This window comes from Somniosus microcephalus, chromosome 26, assembly GCF_052327205.1.
Source record: "Somniosus microcephalus isolate GS21.2 chromosome 26, FLI_Smic_1.0, whole genome shotgun sequence".
NCBI classification, from domain to species: domain Eukaryota; kingdom Metazoa; phylum Chordata; class Chondrichthyes; order Squaliformes; family Somniosidae; genus Somniosus; species Somniosus microcephalus.
This window is the reverse complement of record NC_141012.1, coordinates 33,270,477-33,296,385: the sequence shown is the minus strand read 5'-3', so window position 1 is coordinate 33,296,385 and position 25,909 is coordinate 33,270,477. Positions and strand designations below refer to the sequence as shown.

The 25,909-nt window shown below is 47.1% G+C and overlaps 1 protein-coding gene across 1 annotated transcript in view; it reads left to right on the top strand.

The window, feature by feature from the left end:
• Window positions 1-4,292: 4,292 nt before the first annotated feature.
• LOC147100391 (otoancorin-like) overlaps window positions 4,293-25,909 on the top strand; it is a 163,611-nt gene continuing 141,994 nt past the window's right edge. Inside the window, exon 1 of the mRNA XM_085968054.1 lies at window positions 4,293-4,438. The gene's annotated coding sequence lies outside the window, so the exon portion shown is untranslated. The remainder of the gene's footprint in view (window positions 4,439-25,909) is intronic.

Here is a 25,909-nt window from a genome sequence, read left to right as displayed (position 1 = left end):
GAATAGCATGTCAGAAATCCCAAGGAAGCTAATATTGAATCAGGGACAGGGACTCAATAAAATTAACGTAAGTTAAATAACAGTAATGAAGAAAATAATGGCACTAAAGAGTGACAAATCCCCAGGATCAGATGGTTTCCATCCCAAGGTTTTAAAGGAAGTAGGTGAACACATTGCAGATGCCCTAACTATAATTTTCCAAAGTTCTCTCGATTCAGGAACCATTCTTTTAGGTTGGAAAATTGCGCATGTCACGCCGCTATTTAAGAATGGTGAGAGAGGGAAACCAGGGAATTATAGACCAGTTAGCCTAACATCTGTTGTCGGGAAATTGCTAGAGGGTATAATTAAGGATAGGGATTGAACACGTCGAAACATTTTCAGTTGATCAGAGAGAGCCAGCATGGATTTGTGAAAGGTAGGTCATGCCTGATAAACCTGCTTGAATTTTATGAGGAGTTGACTAAAGTAGTGGACAGGGGGATGTCTATGGATGTTATTTATATGGACTTCCAGAAGGCATTTGATAAAGTCCCACATAAGAGACTGTTAACTAACGTGGAAGCCCGTGGAATTGAGGGAAAATTATTGACCTGGTTAGGAAATTGGCTGAGTGGCAGGAGACAGGGAGTAGGGATAATGGGCAGGTACTCAAATTGGCAGAATGTGATTAGTGGTCTCCTGTAGGGATCTGTGTTGGGGCCTCAACTATTCACAATATTTATTAACGATTTAGATGATGGCATAGAAAGTCATATATCAAAATTTGCTGATGACACAAAGATAGGAGGCATTGTAGGCAGTGTAGATGGAAGCATAAAATTACAAAGGGATATTGATAGATTAAGTGAATGGGCAAAACTGCATCACTGTCGGCTTTGTAAAGGGATGAAACTCCCCATGGGGAGTTTCTGGCCACATGGGGCAGTTATGTGCTGATATGTACCTAGCATGGTGCAGGTGCTGCTGGTCCCATACAAGGGAACAGGTCCCAGCTGGAGAAAGGCAATCAAATCACGTGCCCTGGACTCTCTTTGAGGATGCCTCCCAGGACATCCTGGCATATCAGAACGTGGAGGGAATAGGGAAAGGTGAAGCCGCAGTCATCTCCCAAGCTCAGACATTGTATCATTCTGCTCTTACCTTTTGTTTCCTTTTCTCACTCACTGCCAACAGTATCTTTCAGTGGAACCTCTGTCTGAAAGTGTGTTCTGGAGATAGCATCCTAATATGTGTCCCTTTTCCATTAGTGTAGACCTGGAAGAGCAGCCTGTCAGCATTGCCAGTGACCCAAAGCAAAGCACCATCCTGCGTCCGTCCTCGCTGCATTATGGAGCTTAAAGAAGTGGCATCAATTGAGAGAGGGCACAGCTGAAGACAGGCATGCGAGGATGGCAGAGGACAAGCAGGAACTTGCTGTCACATGGGTACCATGCGGGAAGCACTGCCCTCTTAGGGACACTGCCTGTCCATCTGGGAAAAGTTCTGTGCCCTGTCACTTTTCCACAAGGAAAATGATGAATATGTTGTCTCTTGCAAATAAAGGCTTTGCCACTTGCTTGATGGATCTGCGGACAGGTGATTAGCTGATATATCATCATTGGTAGTTTGGGAGAATCTGGTGGTATAAAAGTTTAATGCAGTAGTGACTTTAATACCTGTACAGAAAGTTGTCCCTGTGGCAGAAGTAGTCTGGGGGTCGTCCTCCAGAAAATAGCATAGGTGCATACGTATCTCAGCTATGGTCACACCTGCCTTTCATGTCTCTTCATGAGATGACTTTCCTCATCCAAATCCTGGAGCGTCATCGCAATTTGTAGGAAAAAGTGACAAATTAAAGTCTTGCAGTGCACAAAGCCAGGCATATACAACAACAGGAAGCAATGCAACAATGAAAACACAGATGAAACTCTATGATAAGCTAAAACTAATCACACTTTCCAACCAATATTGAAAACTCAAACAAACCTTTAAGAAGTCAATACTTAAAGGTCAGGGCAGCCAAACAGTTATGTACCCATTTAATATGGGAAAATGCACAATGGGGAATGGTGCACTGCAAAAACATGTAAAATCCAGCAAGGCAGGAGTTTTCACGGGAATCGGAGGTGAAATGAGATTTGTACTGGTCAACAAAATGGCTTCTAAAAGTATTTAAAAATTCTTCACCATGAAATGTGCGCCAACTTCTGTGCCAATTCTGCGACCTGCTCTCCCAAACTGTGAATCCTTACCACCATGAGCAAAGCCTCAGAAACCCTCTTGCCCTTGTGAGTCAACCAGATTTCATCTTTCTTCAGATGAGATATTAAACTGAGGTCCCCTCTGCTTATTCTGCTTATGAGATCCCATGGCAATATTCGAAGAAGAGCATGGGAGTTGTCCCAGTATCCTGGCCAATATTTATCCCTCAACAAACACCTGTTCCTCCTGGTGGTTGGGTCATCAGGGAGTGGAGAGGAAAAGCTGCAGGTGGGCACCCATTTCTTTTCCTGTGTATACATTTGACAGAATGAAAAGACAGAAGGAAAAAAATATACTGCTCCAGAAATCCCCTCGGTGGCTCATCCTGAAAAATGCATTGCCCGTTTTGGAACCGAGCCATACCCGCAAGCAGGGGTTGATCCTCGGTCTGTGCTGAACAAGTGATCTCAGCTGAGGCAACAATATGGGTACTACAGTTGGTTTCAGTGACCGTGAGATAGATTCAGGCCAGAAAGAAATTAGTCATAGTTCCCATTCTTAGTTGTTACTCTCCTGTAAAATGCACATGTTCAGGCAGGCCCGGCCTGCCAACACTCACGCCTTCAATTTCCAGCCAGCAGTCTTTTAACTGGGTTAAAGCAGATGTTAAAGTAATGCCAATCAGAAATCTAGACCTCATTGTCTAAAGACCTACATGGTGACTGAAGTAAGATTTAAAAATGAGCGTAACAGGGCACGTTTAGTAGAACGCAATTGCGCAGCAAAATGTTTAAAGATGAAATGTACTAATTATTCGTATGTTTAATTGCAGAAATGACCATACCAGTTTAGAGAGATGAAACTTACAAAAAGAGACAATGACATAACCCTTTTCTGGAAAAATGAAACTTAGTAGTGGTCAAGAGAGAGAGGGTCTCGTTTCTCAGAAATCACATGACCTGATGACTCATTTCCAAGAAATCAGAGGGGCCACAGGCCCCTGCAGTGAAAAGTGAAACTTATGTTATTGTTACCTTGTAGAAGTTAGACACACCTAGTTAGTGATTAATGTATAGACTTTTAAATCGATTGGACCTCTGGAGTAGGAGGTCTCGGAATATGTGTATAACTGTGTAAACCTCAAGAGATTCGGTGGAGTTGGAGCCTTGTGTTGGGACGCAAGAGCCATAGCTCCCCAGGCCTGAATAAACCGTTTTTACTTCAATTATTGGGTCTGTCTTTCTTACAACAAGCCAGTGTTGTCGACTTTGTATGTCACTCAGTCCACACTTTGGGGGCTTACATCAGTAACTGATGGCCAGGAACAGATCCCCCAATAAGATCCTCACCAAAGGAAGGGAGAAAATCAGAGATAGAAGAAAAATAATGACGCTAATTACTGAACTATGTTTTGTATCATATCATTTTATCTAACTTTAACATTTTCAGGAAAGAATTTTTTTTCAGGTAGCCCACTCACCATCTCTTTCTCCTGCTGTGGTTGGCCCCCAAAGCCTGTCACAGTAATTCTCCACCTCCATATTGACGCAACTCGCTGGCGGAGCCAGGGACCCAATCTCCCAAGGATTAATGATCTTGGGGCCAGAAATACAGCTAGAGTCTGAGGGACATCTAGGGGACAGACAGAAGTCCCGCCCTGCCAGGCATGCGCCGCAGTGCAGTGGAGGTGGAAAGCCTAGGTCTCGAGGTTAATTTTTATTTTAGAAACTGCTGAGGAGTGCACTGAAAAACTAGTCGAATCTGTTATAAAACTGAACAGATGGGAACCTTTATAAACTCCTACGATAGCAAAATACTGCAGATGCTGGAAATCCAAAATAACAACAGAGAATGCTGGAAAAACTCGCCAGCATCCTCTGTTGTTATTTTCCTTTATAAACTCCTCTGACCACACCTCAGCAAAGGAAAGGATCTCCAAAAACGGATATCCATTACAGCATTGCTCAAACTAAAAGCTATCTTTTATACTGAAGGTCAACTTAATATTTTAAAGTTGCAAAAATGGGAGGTAACCTATGGTGAGGATTTGGTAACAGTTTGACAAAAGGCGTGTGTGTGTGTGTCCCAGAGTTTCGGTAGAAATTGCGAGAGATTACAAAGCACTGCTCTAATCACCCCACCCTAAATCCTGACAGGTAGCTGCAAGTGAACATAGATTTATCAACAGTTAGCGCTGAACAGAGAGGATTGAACTAGCTCCGAACATTGACTCTACCAGCAGCCATAAGAAGAGGTAAGATAGGCACTGCATCATTGTTTAGTTTAAAAAGAAATAGCTTCTTCCTCTTCGAATATTCGGGTTAAAATATATCTTGAATCAGCAAATTCACTAAAGTGGAAAATGCAGTTTAGAGGATAGAAGTATCTGACACAGGTTCCACTGCAAAACAGGATAATGAATTCCATAATGCATTGCCTTAGTCTAATGAATGCAGTCTTTATTTTACTGGTGGATCAGTTTAATATGTGATCCCTGAAGTCGTTTCTGTTGTTCCCAGCAAAAGCCTGTTGTTGTTCATTCTAAAAGTTGCTTTCAAAGGGAAATAAACTAAAACTGTCCAGTAGTTTGGGGAATTTAAGGGGTTTAAACAATATTTGTGTTATCAGAAATATAAGACTATCCTAGTGTGAGTTGTAAATTTTAAGCAGAATACATTTTGTTTTCAGGTTTTAACAGGCTTGGAGTTTTACTTTAAAAAAATTAAATGTTTTTAAGACATACTTTTCTTCCATATAATGATTCCTAATTATAGGTAAGGTGGGGGCAGGAACAGAGAGGCCTGCGGGGGTACGTACACAAATCTGTGAAGGTGGTAGGACAAGTTGAGAAGGCTGTTAAAAAGGCATACGGGGTCCTTAACTTTATAAATAGAGGCAGAGAGTGCAAAAGCAAGGAAGTTATGCTAAGCATTTATAAAACACCGATGAGACCTCAGCTGGAATAATGTGGACAATTTTGGGCACCACACTTTAGGAAGGATCTCAAGGCCTTGGAGAGGGTGCAGAGGAGATTTACTAGAATGGTGCCAGGGATGTGGGACTTCAGTTACGTAGAGAGACTAGAGAAATTGGGGTTGTTCTTCTAAGAGCAGATAGAGCTGTTCAAGATCTTGAAGTGTTTTGATAGAATAAATAAGGAGAAGCTCATTCCAGCGGCGGAAGAGTTGGTAACCAAAGGGCACAGATTTAAGATAATTGACAAAGGAGCCAGAAGCGACATGAGGAAAAACTTTCTTACACAATGCATTATCATCTGCCTGAAAGGGTGGAGGAAGCAAATTCAATAGTAACTTTCAAAAGGGAATTGGATAAATACTTAAAAAGGAAACATTTGCAGGGCTATGGGGAAAGAGCAGGGGAGTGGGACTAACTGAATCGCTCTTTCAAAGAGCCGGCACAGGCACGATGTGCCGAATGGCCTCCTTCCGTGCTGTGTTTTTCTATGATTCTAGAACCAGGGGTCACAGTCTAAGGATAAGGGGTAAGCAATTTAGGACAGAGATGAGGAGGAATTTCTTCACCCAGAGAGTGTTGAACCTGTGGAATTCTCTACCACAAAAGGCAGTTGAGGCCAATTCATGAATTAAATATATTCAAGAAGGAGTTGGATATATTTCTTAAGGCTAAAGGGATCAAGGGATATGGGGAGAAAGCAGGGACAGGGTACTGAATTTGGATGATCAGCCATGATCTCATTGAATGGCAGAACAGGCTCGAGGGGCCGAATGGCCTACTCCTGCTCCTATCTTCTATGATATAAGATTTTTATTGGAATATATTTTTACTAAGACACCAAAACAATATTCTAATTTTGTTGCTTGGTTAAACAGCTTTAAGAGAAAAGCTTCATTGTGTCGTCTTTTTGATTTATTTTGTATTTTGACATGGCTACAGAAAAATAAAAGGACTCTGCCCCTCCCTATTCGTAGCTGGGTGTGACATCAGCACGTTACTGCAAGGGGAGGGGTGAAGGTGGAACAAGCACGTGTTAATGTGAGATGTCAAATGTTTGTGATACATTTAGTTCTTTCTGAAGCATTGCCCAATACTTCATCCTTGTTAATACAGATGTTGCAGTATTATTGGTGATTCATTAATCATAGACAAAAAATCAACAGAAAGATCCCTTTTCTCACGACAGCAACTTAAATTTACATAAGATGCCAATGTCCTTTACAAGGCAAGCAATTGACAATGTACAGGGTCCCATGCAGCCCTGTTTGTAATATTTACAGAGTGTTACATGTTCATCCCATTGAAGAGGGGAGCAGCCCCTTTTAAGTACAGGGACTGCACCTGAGAGAGGCACTTGATTATGTAGACTGTGTTTTCTAACATGAGAAGCCTAAGGTATTCAAACGCTCAGACAGGCAAGCTCAGGCTTGCTAGGGTTCGATCCTTCGCATGTTTGTGTTTGGCAAAAGCATGACATGTTTAATTCTTGAATATCCCAATCCTTTCCCTGTTCAAACAAAGTCGAGAAAATGATTCCTACTTTCCTGTTAGTCCTGGAAGTACTGTTACCTACCATTAGCAAACTTCTTTTTTTCAATGTTAGCCGTACAATTGGGGAAAGAGCAGGGGAGTGGGACTAACTGGATAGCTCTTTCAAAGAGCTGGCACCGACACGATGGGCGAATGGCCTCCTCCCGTGCTGTGTCATTCTATGATTGTATGATATAAGATTTTTATTTGAATATATTTTTACTAAGACACCAAAACAATATTCTAATTTTGTTGCTTGGTTAAACAGCTTTAAGAGAAAAGCTTCATCGTGCCTGTATTTTGTATTTGTATGTTGATAATTTAGTAGTTAGTGCAGCCCGAGGGTAGTGCTGACTGTGGCGCTGACATGTTGCACCATGATTGTAGTAGATGGAATTGTGACTGCACTTTTTCACCAGTTAGTTTCCATGCTTCCCTTTGTCACTGGGAGAGGAAACAGCAAAGCAGCCTCAGAGAATGGGATAAAAGAGCACGACTTTCTCTTTGACTCAGAGGTAATGTCCCCGTCTCTAGCAAACAATAACCAGGAAACCACCCCCCCCTACCCCGATTGAGTCTTTAATATGTGGTGAGTTAACTGATCTCAGCTGGGACAACTATAAGGGCCCTACAATTGATCACCGCTCCCTCGGGTTAGAGAAAAGATAAATAGCCAGGGTTCCCATTCCTGAGACAGCTCAACAAGCAGGTGGAACACAAGATTACTCCCAGTGCCACGTGCTAGTGAGTACAGAAATAGGATAGAGCAGATGAATGCGTGGCTGGAGAGATGGTGCAGGTGGGAGGGCTTTAGATTCCTGAGGCATTGGGACCATTTCTGGGGGAGGTGGGACCTGTACAAGCCGGACGAGTTGCACCTCAACAGAGCCGGGACCAATATCCTCGTGGGGGGGTTTGCTAGTGCTGTTGGGATGGGGGGGGGGGGGTGGTTAAACTAGCTTGGCAGGGGATGGGTGTTGAATCCGTGAATCTTAAAGTGTGGTGTTTTCCAATAACTAGACGGAGGCTGTAAATTAACAATCAACAGGTGCTTACTGGAGGAGGGTAGTCTAAAGACTGACAGTACAGATGCCTGCTCAAGGCTTATATACAGGTGTGGTCACTACCGGTACTACAGTATACAGGAGCTGTAAAAGTAGTTCTCTCTTAAAGGTACATAAACTACAATTCCTCCCCTTTTAGATTAACAGTACCCATAACATTCAAATAACAGTTAACACTTTAACATGCACATTTAACTGAAATAGTCCATTTATAGATTCAGTCTTTGGGGCGGCTTCCTGATCCTTTCTGGATAGCGCCTTTCCTGAGTGTCTTGTTCTTGGTGCGGAGGCGATTCTGGCCCCCTTTCGTCGGTTAGTTCATCAGTTTCCGCTGCTACTGTTTCTGGGGTAGATGCTACCGGTATGTCGGGTTCATCCCCAGGTACGCGAGACATGGGGTTGACTCGTTCCTATGATGCTAGGATCTGGTCGACGTGGCATCTCACAATGTTCTCCCCGACATCCACTGTGTACATTAGTGGCCCCTGCCATGTGCATATCATTCCGGGTTGCCATTTCTCTGTTCGGTAGTTGCGGGCCAAGACTGGTTGTCTTACATTGAAGCTCCTTGTCGGCTTCTCATTGATGTGCTGGAATTGCTTATCCTCAACATTTCTTCGCACATTTGGCCTGAGCAAATCCAGACGAGATCTCAACCTTCGGTTAAAGAACATCATGGCCGGGGTCTGGTTGGTAACTACATGTGTCGCATTTTTGTAGGCTAACAGGAAATTGTCCACCTTATGCTGTAGTGGAATGTCATCATCGCACATGGCCCTTATTGCCTTTTTAAAGGTTTGTACGAACCTCTCAGCCAATCCATTTGTGGCTGGATGATACGGGGCGGATGTGTAATGCCTTACCCCATTCCTTCTCATAAATTTCCGAAACTCTTCGGACACAAACTGTGGTCCGTTATCAGAGCAAATCTGCTCTGGCAAGCTGTTCCTGGCAAATATGGTCCATAGGACTGCAATCGTTTTCTCCGTAGTGGTGGAGGACATTTTGATCACCTCAGGCCATTTCGAGTGCGCATCCACTGCTATTAAGAACATTGAGTCCATGAATGGACCAGCAAAATCAATATGCACCCATTGCCATGGAGAGGAGGGCCACTCCCATGGGTGTAGAGGGGCATGTGGTGGTGCATTTTGGACCTTCTGGCATCCTGAGCAGCTCTTTGTTAGGTCCTCGATTTGTTGATCGATCCCCGGCCACCACACATAAGCCCTGGCAAGGCTTTTCATTTTCTCCCTCCCAGATGATCTTCGTGAAGCTCATTGAGCAGTCTCTCCCTTAACTTGTGAGTCGCCATGTGTTGGCCATCCCTTCACCGTCAAATCATATACCCGAGACAGTGTCAGATCATTTCGGGTCTCCTTCTCTATATCCGCGTTAGTTACTGGCAAGCGTTCAATTATCGACGAATAAAATATTTCGATAGGGTCCACTGCTGGTGCTTCCTCCAAAGTAGGCAGTGGCAGGCGTGATAGCCCATCAGCGTTTCCATGCTGTTTCGTGCCCTTATACTCTATTTCATATTGGTTCGTCCCTAGAAAAAGGGACCATCTTTGTAGCCGTTGTGCAGTCATCACCGGAATGCCCTTCTTTGGATTAAAGATGGAGACAAGTGATTGGTGGTCAGTCAGCAAGGTGAACTTCTGCCCATGCAGATAGTGGTTGAATTTTTTTACTCCCCATATTAGGCTGAGGGCCTCCCTGTCAATCTGGGCGTAGTTGCACTCGGCTGAGGTTAGTGACCGAGACGCAAAGGCTACTGGCCTCTCCAACCCGTCTGGGAATTTGTGCGACAACACCGCTCCAATACCACAGGGTGATGCATCACACGCCAACCGAATTGGTAGTGCTGGGTTGAAATGGGCCAGCATCTCTTTTGATGGGATCAATTCTTTGCACTTCTGGAAAGCTCGTTTACATTCATCATTCCACTTCCATGGTACCCCCGTTTGCAGTAGGGTGTTCAGTGGGTGTAATACTGTAGACAAATTTGGTAAGAACTTATGGTAGTAGTTCACCAGCCCGAGGAACGACCTCAGTTGTGACACATTTTCCGGTGCTGGAGCCTTGACTACTGCCTCAATCTTTTCAGGGGACTTATGTAACCCCTCTTCATCAATAACGTGGCCACAATACGAGATCTGCTTCTGGAAAAACTCGCACTTGTGGCGATTACCTCGTAGCCCATATTCCTTTATAAGAGAATATTAAAACATTTCAGTCATATTTACTTTTCTCAGTTTCTTGTATTGACCCTCCCACTGGCCAATATTCTTCCACCAAGAGGTCAGTGAGCTGCCACTCTTTAATTGGCGTTAGGAGTTTGCAGATTGAGTAATCAGGATGGGGCAACATCCTTCTCTCGATGAGGAGATACTCAGCCCCAGCAATTGTGCTTCCTCGTTTCTGCTCCAGCTGGGATTAGAAACTAATCATGTGAGGGGTTCGCCTCACATTTAAATGTGCCGAGCAACACTGTTCAATACTAAAATAACTAAAATCATTATAAATTCCTTTAATCTAGTGAGCACCTTCTCCAGGTTGGTGAGGTGATCACTGTCATTTTCGCCCGTGACCAGGATGTCGTCCAAATAACACTGGGTCCCTGGAATTCCTTGCAGGACTTGATCCATTGCCCTTTGCCAAATAGCCGGAGCAGATGCTACCCCGAACACCAGCCGGTTGTATTGGTAGAGACCTTTATGAGTGTTGATCGTGAGGTATTGTTTCGAGGCTTCTTCTACCTCCATTTGCAGGTACGCCTGGGCCAGATTAATCTTAGTGAAGCGTCTACATCCAGATAGCGAGGCGAAAATATCCTCAATCCGTGGAAGCGGATATTGTACCGTGTGAAGGACTGGGTTCACTGTCACCTTAAAATCCCCACAGATGCGGACCTTCTTTGGTTCCCCAGGCGCATTACTCAATGACCTCTTCATTACAGGAACGATGGGTGTAGCCCACTCGCACCAGTCCACTTTGGACAGTACTCCTGAACGTTCCAAACCTTCCAGCTCTGCTTCGACGGCTGGGCGGATCGCATAAGGCACCGGTCTGGCCTTAAAAAACTTTGGGCTTGCATTTTCCTCTATTTTAATCATCGCTGTTATGCCTTTTAGTGTTCCGAGTCCCTCCTAGAACACTTGTGCGTCGTCATCCTTTTTGGCCTCAACCTTCAGTGCCTGTATGGAATGCCAATCTAGCTGTATCTTCCGGATCCATTCATGTCCTAGTAGTGGTGGTCCTCCATCTGGCAATACATATAGGTCCATTTTGGGTATTTCCTGGCCTTTGTATATCACGTTCACCCTTATTTTTCCTTTGGGGTAGACTTTTTGCCCCGTGTACGTCTTCAAGACAATCTCTGTAGCTTTCAAGGGTATATGTGAGAATAGCTGCTTGTAGTCCCTTTGGTTTATGACTGTTAGGGCTGATCCTGTGTCCAATTCCATTTTCACTTGGACTCCGTCTATCTTGAGCGTGACCCAGATAGTCTGGTGATCCTCCATTTTGATTACCTTACGTAGTTTCAGACAACCCAGCTCCTTGCTTCCAGAGTCTGTATCACTTTTCTGTTCGTCTGACCTACTGTCCATCACCTTATGTACCTTTTTGTACTTCTCCTGTGGAGATTTCTTGCTGCTGGTTTTCTTCCCTGACCTGCAGACTCTTGCTATGTGTCCTGCTTTTCCACACTGTCTGCACACTTGGTCCTTGAATCAACAATCCTTCTGGTCATGTGTTGTTCTGCCGCAGCGATAACACTTCCCTGCTCCATATGACATTTCATTGGTGCCATATTCTTGCGGTCTCCGTTGTATCTCTGCAGCGCCCCGTGCAGCTGCTTCGTGTGATACTGCCATGCTTAAAGCCTTGTCCAGCGTAAGATCCTTTTCTGATAGAAGCCGTTTCTGGGTTCCTTCACTTTGAAGCCCACACACAAACTTGTCCCTTAACGTATCTGCTAGTCCCATTCCAAACTGGCAGTGTTTCGATAGCTTGCGCAGTTCCGTTAAATACTCAGCATTACTTTCGTCTTTATGCTGGTTCCTTTTGTGGAACTTAAATCTTTCTGCTATCAGCAGCGGTGTGGGGTTTAAGTGGTCCTGTAGGATTTCCACTATGCTTTCAAAATCCTTATCCACTGGCTTCTCTGGGGTTATTAGGTTTCGCAATAACCCATAAGTTTTTGCACCCATGGAATTCAACAAAACCAGTGCTTTCCTAGCATCTGGCACTTCATTCGCCTTGCAGTACACCTCAATGCGTTCCACATATGTCGCCCAATCTTCGACTTCATTGTCGAACGCAGTGACACTGCCACTCTTCAGCATCCCTGGGTGTGGTTAAACTGTCTAAAATGGCATCTCCTGCGCTCTCCCTTCTTCTCCGCTGGCTCACAATGGCGTCTCCCGCGCTTTCCTTTCTTCCCGCGCTCGCCCTTCTTCTCTGCTGCGGCTTCTAAAATGGCATCTCCCGCGCTTCCTTTCCTTCCCCGCGGACGCTGCTCAGCTCTTGAGCCCTGGCTGCGCTCTGCGCATTCTCCTGTGCGCCTCTCTCGTTGCCGCCGCTCGGTCCTGAACCCCGGCTGTGCTTTACCCTCTCTCTCTTTTTGTTTTCCTTCGACGCCGCTCGGTCTTCAACCCCCGGCTGCGCCCTGTGCGCTTTACCCTCTCTCTTACCCCGTTGACGCTGCTCGGCCTTTTCTGTGCCGTCGGTCGGCTCCAGCCGCCGCTGTCCGGGAAGGGTCTGCGCTGTACCTGTTGCCAGTCTGTTGCTGGATCGTCGTGGCTGGAGAACCAAGCCCAGCTCTCAACAGCCTCCCCTGCGATGTTCACTCTCTGCCGGATGATTGGGCGGTTGCTCGTGGTCAACGCCTGTGCTTCTGGCCTCGACTTTCTTCCACCGTCCTCCCGAAGCGAATCCTTGAAAGGAAATGCAGAGTTGCAGGTAGATTCGAATCGACCTCGTCGCCACTGTTGAATCTGTGAATCTTAAAGTATGGTGTTTTCCAATAACTAGACGGAGGCTGTAAATTAACAATCAACAGGTGTTTACTGGAGGAGGGTTGTCGAAAGACTGACAGTACAGATGCCTGCTCAAGGCTTATATACAGGTGTGGTCACTGCCGGTACTACAGTATACAGGAGCTGTAAAAGTGGTTCTCTCTTAAAGGTACATACACTACAATGGGAACCTTAGAATAGATTCAAATGGGAGCGAAGCAAAGCTGAAATTGGAAAGCAAAAATGTAGAAAGTTAATTTGGAAGACAGAGGATACAAGGGCTAGAAAATAGAAAACAAGGCAATTTGGCTGTGCTAAATGGCATATACTTCAATGCAAGTAGTATAGGGAATAAGGCAGATGAGCTGAGAGCACAGATGGACAAGTGGGAGTATGATAGTATAGCTATTACTGAGACATGGCTGAAAGAAGGGCAGGTATGGCAGCTCAACATTCCTGGTTACAGGGTTTTTAGATGGGATAGAGAGTGGGGTAAAAAAGGAGGGGAGGTTGCAGTATTGATTAAAGAAACAATTATAGTTGTGAGGAGGGATGATATGTTAGAAGAATCATCAAATGAGGCCATATGAGTTGAGTTGAAGAACAAACAATGGGCGATCACATTGCTGGGAGTGTACTATAGACCCCCAAACAGCCAGAGGGAGAAAGAAGAGCAAATATGTAGGCAAATTTCTGAGAACTGCAAAAACTATAGGGCAGTAATTGTACCCTCATATTGACTGGGATAAAATTAGTGTGAATGCTATAGAGGGTGCGGAATTCCTAAAATGCATTCAGGAGAACTTTTTTTAGCCAGTATGTAACAAGGGAGGGGGCGGTTCTGGACTTAGTTTTAGGAAATGAAGCTGGGCAGGTGGAAGGGGTATCAGTGGGAGAGCCTTTTGGTGCTCGTGATCATAATTCAGTTAGAATTAGTGTAGTTATGGAAAAGGACAAAGATAGACCAGGAATAAAAGTTCTCAATTGGGGAAACGCCAATTTTGCTAAGTTGAGATGGGATTTAGCCAAATTGGACTGGAAACGGCTACTTGAAGGTAAATCAGTGTCGGAACAGTGGGAGGCATTCAAGGAGGAGATCCTGAGGGTTGAGAACAAGTGTGTTCCTTTAAAGAAAAAGGGTGGGACTAACAAATCTAGAGCCCCCTGGATGTCAAGGGACATACAGGCTGTTATGAGAAGCAAAAGAGGAAATAGCAGAGGCTCTGATCATCATTTCCCAATCCTCTCTGGCTGCAGGTGTGGTACCGGAGGACTGCTAACATTGTACCTTTGTTTAAAAGGGGAGAAAGGGATAGACCGAGTAATTACAGACCAGTCAGCCTAACTGAGAAAATTATTGGAAAAAATTATGAGGGACAGGATAAATCTTCATTTAGAAAGACACGGATTAATCAAGGACAGTCAGCATGGATTTGTTAAGGGGAGGTCGCGTCTGACTAACTTAATTGAATTTTTTGAGGAGGTAACAAGGAGGGTCGATGAGGGTAGTGCGTTTGCTGTAGTGTATATGGATTTTAGCAAAGCTTTTGATAAGGTCCCACATGGCAGACTGGTCACAAAAGTAAAAGCCCATGGGATCCAGGGCAAAGTGACAGGTTGAGTCCAAAATTGGCTCAGAGGCAGGAAGCAGAGGGTAATGGTTGATGGGTGTTTTTGTGACTGAAAGGCTGTTTCCAGTGGGGTTCCGCAGGGCTCAGTACTGGGTCCCTTGCTTTTTGTGGTATATATCAATGATTTAGACTTGAATGTAGGGGATCTGATAAAGAAGTTTGCAGATGATACTAAAATCGGCTGTGTGGTTGATAATGAAGAAGAAAGCTATAGACTGCAGGAAGATATCAATGTCAGGTGGGCAGAACAGTGGCAAATGGAATTCAAGTGTGAGGTAATGCATTTGGGGAGGGCTAACAAGGCAAGGGAATACATGTTAAATGGTAGGACACTGAGGAGTGTAGAGGAACAAAGGGACCTTGGAGTGCATGTCCACAGATCCTTGAAGGTAGCAGGACAGGTAGATAAGGTGGTTAAGAAGGCATACAGAATACTTGCCTTTATTAGCCGAGGCATAGAATATAAGAGCAGGGAGGTTATGCTTAAACTGTATCAAACACTAGTTAGGCCGTAGCTAGAGTACTGTGTGCAGTTCTGGTCACCACATTACAGGAAAGATGTGATTGCACTAGAGAGGGTACAGAGGAGATTTACAAGGATGTTGCCGGGACTGGAGAATTTTAGCTATGAGGAATGATTGGATAGGCTGGGATTGTTTTCTTTGGAACAGAGGAGGCTGAGGGGAGACCTTATTGAGGTGTATAAAATTATGAGGGGCCTAGATAGAGTGGATAGGAAGGACCTATTTCCCTTAGCAGAGAGGTCAACAACCAGGGGGCATAGATTTAAAGTAATTGGTAGGAGGTTTAGAGGAGATTTGAGGGGAAATGTCTTCACCCAGATGGTGGTGGGGGTCTGGAACTCACTGCCTGAAAGGGTGGTAGAGGCAGAAACTCTCTTCACATTTAAAAAGTACTTGGATGTACACTTGAAGTGCTGTAACCTACAGGGCTACGGACCAAGAGCTGGAAAGTGGGATTAGGCTGGATAGCTCTTTGTCGGCCGGCGCGGACACGAAGGGCCAAAATGGCCTCCTTCCATGCTGTAAATTTCTATGATTCTATGGCCTAGAAATTCAGTTGCGTTCGCCAGCCATTAGCGCCATAAGAGGAGTAGATCTCGAGCGCTAGGCACTTAGCGGCCGGGCGCAGAACGATCTGCGCCTACGCCCAACTTCAGTAGACATTTAGCGCCGGCGCAAAGTGTTTGCGCGCGCTCAGCTGCGCGCGCAACTTATGACGTCATTTCGTCGTGCAACGCCGTTTGTGCACCCCAAACCGGAACTTCAGTGGCGCCCGCCCAATGTGGGTGTGGCGCTGTTAAGAACTGTGAAGTGGAATGCAGCAGAGGCCCTGCGGGCCTCGGGGAGCGCTAATTAAAGGGCACTTAGACTGAACTATAAAGGGCAGCCATTTTGCTGCAATGACTTTAGTGCAACGGATTTCTGGACAGAGACCAAGGAAGAGACCTTACTGATTTGGGCCAACATAGGCGAGGTATTTTTGGCTTCTGGCCAGAGCTTGGAAATTTGACTCATTGTGATTTCACTGTTTGCAAGTATATTATGGGGGCTGCATGGGGTTCCAACACTCAGTTCCAGCATTATGTGCGAAGGGCTCGCAGACGCTGTGTGAGAGGGGCAGCCATGCCTAGACGCAGAGGGGCCATCAGGCGTTGGCAACGTAAGCCTTACCCACTCAGGGAATACCGCCAGCAGGTGTCCTATCTCACCATGACTGCCGCGCATTGTGTTAAGAGGCTGTGCTTCAGAAGGGAGGTGGTTGCAGAGATCTGCCAGCTGCTTCACAGAGATCTGCATCCACAGCTGATGTGCAGGACGTCTCTGTCGGTGGAAGTGAAGGTCATGGTGGCTCTGAACTTTTATGCAAGCGGCTCCTTCCAAGCCGCTGCTGGGGACATAGCTAACATCTCCCAGTTCGCCGTGCATCGCTGCATCCGGCAGGTCACCGATGCCCTTTTCACAAGGAGACACCAATTCATCTCCTTCCCCATGACCCTAGAGAGGCAGGAGCAGCGTGCAGTCGGATTTGCGAGGATCGCCGACTTCCCCATGGTGCAGGGCGCCATTGACTGCACGCATGTGGCTTTGCGGGCACCTATCGACAATGCCGAGGATTACCGCAACCGGAAGGGCTACCATTCCCTCAATGTACAGCTGGTGTGTGACCACAGGCAGCGCATCCTAGCTGTCAATGCCCGCTTTCCAGGCAGCAGCCACGATGCATTTATCCTGCGCCAGACTACTGTGGCTGACATGCTCCAGGCACAGCCTCCCCCAAGAGGATGGCTTATCGGGGACAAAGGCTATCCTTTGTGTACATGGCTCATGACCCCGCTCCGCGCGCCCAGGACCCCTGCTGAGGAGGCATACAACGAAAGCCATCAAGCCACAAGGAACATCATAGAGCTAACGATTGGCGTCCTCAAGCAACGGTTCCGCTGCCTGGATCGCTCCGGCGGATCTCTGCAGTATTCGCCGGATAGAGTCTCCCAGTTCGTCGTCGTTTGCTGCATGCTGCACAACCTGGCTATCCGCAGGACTCAGGCACTGCCACCTCACGTTGGACCACCACCTCAGGAGGAGGAGCAGGAGGACCATGAGGAGGAGGAGGAGGAGGAGGAGGAGTACCAGCCCAGGAGGGAGCCACAAGGTCCAAGGGCCGTCCGTCGGCGGCTTATTGAACGACACTTCTAGGCCCCCTATCAGGGAATGGCTTGTGGCAATGAAGGCACATGAATGCAGCCGCTCCGCAAGCCCTCAGCCGGTTAACGCAACAACCACTTGAAACATCACACATGGACAAGCTGAATAAAGAAAAAGCTTTATTGAACAAACTCAGGGCTCTTCCCACATGAAACCCAAAAACACACAACACCCCCAAAAAACAGTCAAAAACATGTCTCATTCCCACAACCTGGGGAGGAATAACAAAACTTGTCCATCCAAATGGCCTTCATCCTCGGCCTTACCAAAAGAACCCCCCCCATAGACAGCATAAGCACCCCCATATAAAAAAACATTTGCCTTCATCCTCGGCCTTACCAAAAGAACCCCCCCCATAGACAGCACAACCACCCCCATATAAAAAAACATTTGCCAACACACTCTACTTTGTGTGCCGACAGGGCGAGTCCTTGTCCAGCCTTTTCCGGCCCCTGGACGACCTGCTGCTCCGCCTCAACCTGGGCCCTGTGGGTGCTGCAAGGCTGGGGGAAGGCTCCTGAGGGGCACACTGCGTGATGGCAGATGCCCTTGGGGGTCGGCCTAGACGAGCTCTGGCCCTCGAGGGGCCGGCTGCTGACTGCTGCAGCTGTGGCTGGGCAGCATCAGTCTCTCCAGCAGCTCGTCGCAGCTTTGCTGGGGGAGTGGCAGTGGCGGCTGCAGCAATGGGGGCAAGCTGGCTGATGGCAGGCGCTCGCTGGTCGCCAGAGACACTGGCACTCGGCCGGGCTGGCACTGCAGCAAGCGCAGCAATCTGGTGAAGGCCAGACCGCTGTGCTGCAGCAGCGCGGCGGGAGCCCTGGCGATGCATGCGTGACACAGCGAGTGTGGCAGCAGTGAGTGCCCGTACTGCCCTGGTCTGTGCCCGCATCAGACCAGCCAGTGACTGCACGGCACCACTGATCAACTGTCCACTCGCTGCCTGTGCTGCCCTGAAGTCGTCCCGACTCGCGTCCTGTGCTGCCCTGAATTCGGCCCGACTCGCGTCCTGTGATGCCCCGAATTCGGCCCGACTCGCGTCCTGTGATGCCCCGAATTCGGCCCGACTCGCGTCCTGTGATGCCCCGAATTGTGCCCGACTCGCGTCCTGTGATGCCCCGAATTGTTCGAGACCCCTGGCCTGTGCTGCCGCGAGTTGTTCGAAACCCCTAGCCTGTGAGGCCCCAAAATCGGACACACTATGAGCCAGGGACTCAATGGCCTCAGGCAACCATGCCACAACCCCCATGAACTCGGTGTGCCGCCGATCCGAGTCCGCGGACATTTGATCAAGGAGGCGTACCTCCTGGGCGAGGACCGTCTCCGGACTGGAGGCCGGACTCTCCCTCTGGGGAGAAGGCCGCCGAGCTGGCCGACCCTTCCCGCGCGGCTGGACGCCACTGGGCACAGGAGCTACACTCCCCTGCAACACTTCCCCCCTCTGGGGAGAAGGCAGCCGAGCTGGCCGACCCTTCCCGCTTGGCTGGACGCCACTGGGCACAGGAGCTACACTCCCCTGCAACACTTCCCCCCTCTGGGGAGAAGGCAGCCGAGCTGGCCGACCCTTCCCGCTTGGCTGGACGCCACTGGGCACAGGAGCTACACTCCCCTGCAACACTTCCCCCTGGCTCTCCTCCAGGGAACACGTGTCCCCTCCATTGCCATCCCCTGGCGCGGATGAGGGTTCCCCCGATGTGCCGCCTTCCTCTTGCTCCTCCTCGTCCTCCTCTTCTGAGGGACTGACACTCGCAGCTTCAGGGACCTCCTCCTCACCAGCTGAAAGCAGGAAGGCACAAGAGTAGCTTTAGAGTGAGGACAGGGCGTCAGCGAGGGAGGCATGAGTGGTGGCATTCTGCGCATTGGTCGGACAGTGGCAAAGGATGTAGATCTGAAGCGCAAGGGGAACGAGAGAGGTCCAAACGGTCATGTCCTTACCATTGGGGCCCAGCACAGGGTCGGCATCTCCAATTGCAACGGGGCCAATCACCCGGGCACCCATGACTCGACCCACGCGCTCCTCCAGGTCACTGAGCTGCTGGAACTGGGCACGGCCTCCCCCGGTGACAGTCCGGCTCTTCAGGTTCTGGGCCAGCTTGGCCTGCAAGAGAAAGGACGGCCTCTAAGTACAGTGTGGTGCCCTGTTGTTGTGTGCACTGCCTCCCATGGTCGAATAGCTTGGCCAGTGTGGTGCCCTGTTGCTGTATGCACTGCCTCCCATGGTCGAATAGCTTGGCCAGTGTGGTGCCCTGTTGCTGTATGCACTGCCTCCCATGGTCGAATAGCTTGGCCAGTGTGTCAAGTGCAGAAAGTGCAATTGATGTTCATGCCAGTGCCATAGCTGCTGGATGAGGGCTGGCCATTAGGGCTTTGAGGTCCCTTTGCCCATAATGTGAGGTGCACATGCAAGGATGAGGAGGACACTGGAAAGGGTACTCACCCTGACAATCCGAGTGAGGTCGTTAAACTTTTTCCGGCATTGGACACCAGTCCTGGGGACATCGCTGTTGGCTGTGACCCTCTGGGCGATTTCCCTCCAGGCTCTCCTGTACACCCTCTTGGGAGGCTTCTTGCCACTGTCCGGGAACAAGATATGGCTTCTCTTCTCCAAAGCCCTAACCAGCACCTTTAAATCATGGGCAGAGAAGCGCTGCGCTCGCTCACGGGCCCTCTGCATCCTTCCTGGCGCTATTTCTCTCCAGCAGCAGTGTTTAGGCCTAGCTGGAGGGCTGCAGCATCCAGGGCGTGGCAGCAGACCAAGTCGACCCTTCCCCCTTTAAGAGCTGGCCGGCGCCAGGGTGTCTGCTGTCAATCAAAACATGACCGCACATGCGCTGCGCCCGGCCTCGGCGGTATCAGTCTGCACCGCCGGCTTAGCGCCTAAAGATAGCCGTGCAACGCCAGTTTTAGCGCTCGAGCGAACTCCTTGGCCAAAGCTACTGAATATCGGCGAAGTGGCCTCCACTTTCCGGCGGGCGCAAACTTTAGCGGCCGCCCGACTTTACCGCCCCAAAAGTGGCTATACTGAATTTCTAGGCCTATGTACCTGAAAGAACATTGTCATTTTGACATGGTCCCTTCAGTGCTGTGACCCATCACAGTGGGAGGCCAGTGTCAGTAGTACAGAATATTAAAATAAACTGACATTTGCCACGGGTCAGTTGGATTGAGTGCCATCCCCTGGTGCGAATATGCAAATAAATATCTGTGGTCCTAATGCGTTTTTGTGACTGTAAGGAGCCCACCCACAGATATTGTGAATTACGTTAACTGGGAACATCCTTTGATGTGAATCACCGGTTTTCTTTGTTTTCTCAGACTCAACTTCTAATGAGTATCTGTTGAGACTTGTTTGATTTCATCAACACTGAACCCACAAAAGGAGTTAATAGCTATGCTTTCAGGCACGGCTCTCTTATTGATCCTGACAAATACTGTGATGTTTTGCTGGTGAAAATTAAGTCAGGTAGATGTTTATTTCTGCAGCAGCAGAGCCTTTGGAAGAAATGTTTAACGCCTTAGAGGAGTTGTGGATAAATTTTAATGTTGTTGTGATATAAGGGTAAAGTGTTATTTATAGGAAGAAAAAATGACAAGTTCGTAAATTTGGCATTAACACTGAACAGCAACAATCCACAAACCAAATCGAATGCTGAACTGTATGGCCAAATCAGTAAGTCAGAAGAAGTCACATTAAAGCTGTCCAGTAGTTTGGCCAGAACATGTTGAGTACTGTGTAGAGTTTTGGTCACTGAGACACAAGGAATGTTTAAATTCCTGAAGAGCAACAAGATTGATCCCTAGAGTCAGAGAACTGCAATAGGAAGAAAGATCAGAAAAACTTTCAGTCTCGAAAGGAAGTAACTGAAATGAGGTCTCGTAAAAATATATAAGATAAAAAGGTGGGACCGGTTTTAAATAGAGTCTCCGTGCTCATGTTATATGGTAAAGTACGACATTCTCCTTGATCACTAATCCCTGATTCAACATAGTACTTTGTTTTTGATTAATTTTGATTTTACTTCAACATCTTCTTGAATCAGAATCTATTTCCTAGCTTTTGGCTCGAGTTCTTAAGATGAAGTGCAATGAATCACTTAACCACAGGCGTGGCTGGGGTTCTTCCATTAGTTCATTTCAAATCTATTTGGAAGGGCCTTAAGGGGAGGCCCAATATACCCAAGGGTCATATCACAGAATCACAGAATCACCACAGTGCAGATAGAGGCCATTTTGGCCCATCGAGCCTGCACCGACACATATCCCACCCTATCCCCGTAACCCCACGTATTTAATCCCCTAACACTAAGGGTCAATTTATCATAGCCAAATCAACCTAACCCGCACATCTTTGGACTGTGGGAGGAAACCGGAGCACCCGGAGGAAACCCACGCAGACACAGGGAGAATGTGCAAACTCCACACAGACAGTCGCCCGAGGCCGGATTTGAACCCGGGTCCCTGGTGCTGTGAGGCAACAGTGCTAACCACTATAAGACTCTGGCGAGACAACAAAAGTAGAGAGCAGAACAGTGGAAATCTTTAGACATAGGAACAAGAGTAGGACTGTTGGCCCATCCAACCTGTTCTTCCATTTGGTTAGCTATGGCAGCTCTTTATCTTTTTAATTTGTAATCTGTAATCCCTTTATCTCCAAAGTACGTATCTTACTCCCTTTTAAATACCTCATTTAGCTTTCAACGATAGCCTTCTGGGACAATATTTTCAATAATCCAACAATCCTTTAATGTGAGTAAATGCTTCCTCAAATCACATTTCAACTGTTTGTTTCTAATTTGAAGATTAGGACCTTTTTGTTCTGCATTGCTAGTCTACTATGTCAGTCCTCTTCCTTATTTGAAACAATGAATCTGTTGTACGGTGATGTTGCTGGGAATGGTACCTGTGGTGACCGACACAATGATGGGTGAATGGAATGGAGCAAATTTGAAAACAGAACAAAACAGATTGAAAATCTGTTACTTTTGGCAAAGCTATCATTCACACACTTGGGGGGTGATTTTCATTCAGAAGTCGGGAAGGAGGCGGGACTACAACTTTTGTGGTGGTAGTCCCGCCTCCATCGAGATGCGGCCAATCCACGCGATTTTAACTTGTTTGACCTTGTTGAGCCCGCCCAGCGGGGGCAGGGGGCGGGTGGGGGGCACGGACGGGAGGTTGCCTTTTCTCTCCAGCGGCATGCCCAGGAATCACTAAGCTGGGTCCTCTGTGATCTTGAGAGTGGTCAAGTTCTTAGTGACCTCCCAGGCTAATTGGACAATTTGACCCAGTGGACCTGAACCCATTGCGTACAATGACACACAATTGGTCACAAATGGGCTACCTTAGAAAGCCAATAACGATAGTTGATATGGTTGCAGATCAGCCATGATCTTATTGAATGGCGGAGCAGGCTCAAGGGGCCTACTCCTGCTCCTATTTCTTATGTTCTTATGTTTTTCTAAAGGAAAGGTCACGATAATTCATGAGGATGGTCTTCTGAGGTTGTGGTTAAGACACTGGGGAGTAAAAATTCCTCTGTTTAATGTGTAGTGACATCACAAATGTGTTTAAGTTTTTTCTGTTCCATATTTTTGCTGAAATTGTAGTGTCCGTGTGTAGATAAAGACACTGAAGACAGGAGTTGGTTCATAGGTATTTACTAAGCAAGTCTGGGGGGGGGGTTCTAAAGGATATACACAATACACAGGCTTATATAGCCCAAGTGGCAATTACCGGCATTACGCACACCTGGGGCTCTTAAAGGCACATACACCATAATTGCTCTTAAAGGCACATACACCACAATTCCTCCCCTTCTAGCTAACTAGTACATCATATTTTAAGTAATTATTAATTACATGTTATATGCAAAATAATATACATTGCTGTATTAATTAATTATAAGTTAGTCTCTCAGGAGGCTTCCTGACTCGGTCCGGATAACGCCTCGGGGGTGTAGTAGTTTCTGGTGGTGTAGTAGGTTCTTCTGGCAAGGCTGATTCGGCTTGAAGGCCAGTGTCGGGTTCATCGGGCTCCAGTATCACCGGATCGGAGGTAGATATGGGTATCTCTACTTCATCGTTAGATGTATAGAGTGGTGGTGTAGGTTGTCCCTTTTCGGATGACTTGATGATTTGGTCAGCATGGCGCCTTATTATGCTGTTTCCGATGTCCACGGTATACATCAGTGGTCCTAATCGTGTGCAGATAGTTCCAGGCTGCCATTTCTCGGTACGGTAGTCCCGGGCCAAAACCGGTTGGCCTATCTGGAAGGCCCTAGTTGGCCTTTCATTCATGCCCTGAAACTGCCGGTTCTCCACGTCCCTTCGGATGTTGGGCTTGACCAAATCCAGCCGGCATCTTAGGTTTCTATTGTAGAACATCATGGCGGGAGTTTGGTTAGTAACCATATGCGTTGCATTCCTATATGCAAATAAGAAGTTATCCACCTTGTGCTGAAGTTTTATGTCTTCATTACCCATGGCCTTGATGGCCTTCTTGAAGGTCTGGACAAACCTTTCAGCCAATCCATTGGTGGCGGGATGGTATGGGGCGGACGTGTAGTGCTTTACCCCATTGTTCTTTAAGAACTTTCTGAATTCTTCGGACACAAATTGCGGTCCATTATCAGAACATATCTGCTCCGGCAGCCCATTCCTGGCAAATATGGTCCTTAATACTGTGATGGTTTTTTCCGTGGTGGTGGAGGACATCTTTATTACCTCCGGCCACTTGGAGTGTGCATCAACTGCGATTAAGAACATTGAGTCCATAAATGGACCAGCAAAGTCGATGTGCACCCTTTGCCAGGGAGATGAGGGCCACTCCCATGGATGTAGAGGGGCCTGTGGCGGAGCATTTCGGGCCTTCTGGCATCCTAGGCAGCTCTTGGTCATGTCTTCGATGTCTCCATCGATACCTGGCCACCATACAAACGCCCTAGCTAGGTTCTTCATTTTCACTCCACCCAGATGCCCCTCGTGAAGCTCCTTTAGCACTTTATCCTGGAGTTTGGGTGGAATCACCACTCTGGATCCACACATCACCGTTCCTCGGCACACTGACAGCTGTTCTCTTCTTTGCGAGAATGCTGGCAACAGTGGTTCGCCATGTGCTGGCCATCCCTTCACTGTTAAATCGTAGACCCGTGAGAGAGTAGGGTCATTTCTTGTCTCCCTTTCAATGGCAGAATTTGTCACCGGTAGACATTCCACTATGGTAGAGTGGAATATCTCTACTGGGTCTACTGTAGGTGCCTCTTCTATCGTTGGCAACGGTAGGCGTGATAAACCGTCAGCATTCCCATGCTGTTTTGACCCTTTGTATTCAATGTTGTATTGGTGTGCCCCTAGAAAAAGGGACCACCTCTGTAGTCTTTGTGCCGTCATAATGGGGACACCTTTTTTAGGGTTGAATATGGAGATGAGGGGTTGATGGTCAGTCAGCAAGGTAAATTTTTGTCTGTGTAGGTAATGGTTGAATTTCTTCACTCCCCATACCAGGCTGAGTGCTTCCCTGTCTATCTGGGCATAGTTACGCTCAGCTGAGTTCAATGAGCGTGACGCAAAAGCTATCGGCCGTTCCGAGCCATCAGGGAATCTATGGGACAATACCGCTCCTATGCCGTAAGGGGATGCATCGCACGCCAGTCTGATTGGTAGTGATGGGTTGTAATGAGCCAAAATTTTCTCAGATGTGATTAAGTCTTTACATTTATGGAAGGCACGTTTACAGTCTTCGTTCCATTTCCAAATCACTCCTGTCTGTAGAAGATCATTAAGAGGGTGTAGAATAGTTGATAAGTTCGGTAATAATTTATGATAGTAATTTATTAATCCCAGGAATGACCTTAATTGTGAAACATTTTCAGGTGCTGGGGCTTTTATAACTGCTTCAATTTTTTCAGGTGACTTATGCAACCCTTCCTTATTAATTATGTGGCCACAATATGATATCTGATTTTGGAAAAATTCGCACTTGGGGCGATTTGCTCGTAGGCCCCGTTCTTTCAGCCTAGTGAGCACCTGCTCCAAATTGGCAAGGTGCTCGTTGGCGTTTTCTCCTGTTATAAGGATGTCGTCTAGGTAGCATTGAGTCCCCGGAATCCCTTGCAGGACTTGCTCCATAGCTCTTTGCCAGATAGCTGGAGCTGATGCTATTCCAAAAACCAGTCGATTGTACTGGTACAGGCCTTTGTGTGTGTTTATTGTGAGATACTTTTTAGAGGTCTCCTCAACCTCCATCTGTAGATATGCCTGTGCCAAGTCAATTTTTGTGAAACATTTCCCTCCGGATAGTGAGGCGAAAATATCTTCTATCCTCGGAAGAGGATACTGTACCGTGTGAAGGACCGGGTTTACAGTCACCTTAAAGTCCCCACAGATGCAAATTTTTTTCTGTTCCTCAGAGTTATTTTTCAATGTTTTTTTCATGACTGGAACAATGGGTGTTGCCCATTCGCTCCAATCTATTTTGGATAATACGCCTGCCTTTTCCAAATTCTTCAGCTCTGCCTCGACTGCCGGACGTATTGCGTATGGCACCGGTCTTGCCTTAAAAAATTTTGGAATTGCTGTATCTTCCACTTTTATTGAGGCGGTGATGCCTTTCAAGGTTCCTAGTTTCTCTTGAAACACTTCTTTGGCGTTGGCCAAGATGTCTTTTAATCGTTCAGGTATGATGTCATCACTGTTTTTTTCCTTACTGGTCACCGTCAGTGCCTGAATGGAGTGCCAGTCTAAAAGTATCTTCCTTATCCATTCACGTCCCAACAACGG